At 37.4% G+C, this 1,619-nt stretch overlaps 1 protein-coding gene across 1 annotated transcript in view; it reads right to left on the bottom strand.

Moving 5' to 3' along the window:
• ANO5 (anoctamin 5) overlaps positions 1-1,619 on the bottom strand; it is a 109,085-nt gene that overhangs the window by 14,438 nt on the left and 93,028 nt on the right. The gene's annotated exons all lie outside the window — the stretch shown is intronic.

Below are 1,619 nucleotides of genomic sequence, written 5' to 3'. Positions count from 1 at the left end.
TTTTTTTTTTTTAAGATTTTATTTATTTGACAGAGAAAGAGACAGCCAGCAAGAAAGGGAACACAAGCGGGGGGAGTGGGAGAGGAAGAAGCAGGCTCCCAGCGGAGGAGCCTGATGTGGGGCTCGATCCCAGAACGCCGGGATCACGCCCTGAGCTGAAGGCAGACGCTTAATGACTGAGCCACCCAGGCACCCCTAAGCAAGTCTTTCTATCTTGCTAAATCTATGAGATCAGGGATAATGACTGATTCATTTGTATGCTTCCAAGAGCCAGCATGTGTTGGGTATATAAACGTATTCAACTACAACAGTGTAAAAACTACACTGTTTTTGGTTTGAAGATGCTAATGGATGAAAAGGCAGTGCAAAGGAAGATATCTGAGAATAAATCAGAAAATCAAACACCTAAAGCATTACAAACATATATAAATTACATGTGGGCCAAGGAAATACACAATATTCTGGAATGAGGTGTTTGTTAAGGTCCTGATCCTCTGTACTATCTTGACATCTTTCTAAATAAATTTTATTCTCTTTCCTCATTAAGACTTAACACCTATGTAAGTTAGCTTCTCTTCCCATTTTTGTTCTATTGTTTCTAACAATGGAGTACAAGAATGCATTCAACTGGTGGTCTGGGCTTCCCACATGAGTGGAAACCATATAATAAGAGATACAGGAATGGCTTTCCACTGAAGGGAGAAAGAACACCTCTTCTACTAGTGCTCTATTTTTAGATGAATTTCAAGTGTTTCTGGATTTCAACTTTTCTCATAGGAGTTTCTCAAAAGAATTAGTCTTGCCATTTACTAACCCAGGTGAACACCACTACTGAACTAAAAGACAGAAAATTCAGAGGGAGCATTATGCAGAAACAACTTGAATTTTCTGGGCTCAAATCCCACATTTTTCCTTAAATTCTTTGTGGCCCATGGCACAAATTGACCCATCCAAATTTCAATATCTCCTAAAACAAAAGGCAGTGAATAATGAGTACGCTGTGAAATGTTTCAAGATTAGGGATAATGTACGTAAAACATCCAGAATAAACTAACTGAGCTGTGTCTCAATAAATGGTAGTTAATTTTCTTATGAAACCTTGCTTTCATTTTTTTAATTTCAGTGATAATCCCTAATGCATTTATGTACAAATGCATTTGATACTTACACAATTAATTAAAAATTACAGCTGTATCACCCTGTAAAGTGAGGACTGCCCAACTTTACAAACTATATTAAACGGACTTCTCTCGATTTGTCCTACATTTACCTATTTCAATCCAGGTATCATGTGTATGTATCACAGTGGAGAATCAGTAGTAATTTCAGGTCATTTTTTCATTCCACCATGCTTTTATGGGCCTTGAGAATAAGTAAAGCATATTGTCCTCCTTAATTCTACCAGAGGAGCAGAGAAGTAACTTGAGAGGAAACATTTAAGTAGACTTTACAAGCAGTCTCCATCATCATCCCTCCTAAAATTTCACCTCAAAATCTCTTCTCTGTTCAATCCTTAGCATTTTTTATGCATTTATTGTGTTCAACGTGAACTTGCCCACACAACTGTTTTTAGCCCACTTCTTTACAGCCTGAAATAAAGGACTTCCACAAAATGTATG

This window comes from Ailuropoda melanoleuca, chromosome 16 (genome assembly GCF_002007445.2).
Source record: "Ailuropoda melanoleuca isolate Jingjing chromosome 16, ASM200744v2, whole genome shotgun sequence".
Lineage (NCBI taxonomy): Eukaryota > Metazoa > Chordata > Mammalia > Carnivora > Ursidae > Ailuropoda > Ailuropoda melanoleuca.
Note: the sequence above shows the minus strand (reverse complement) of the source record. Positions and strands in the feature narration are given on the sequence as shown.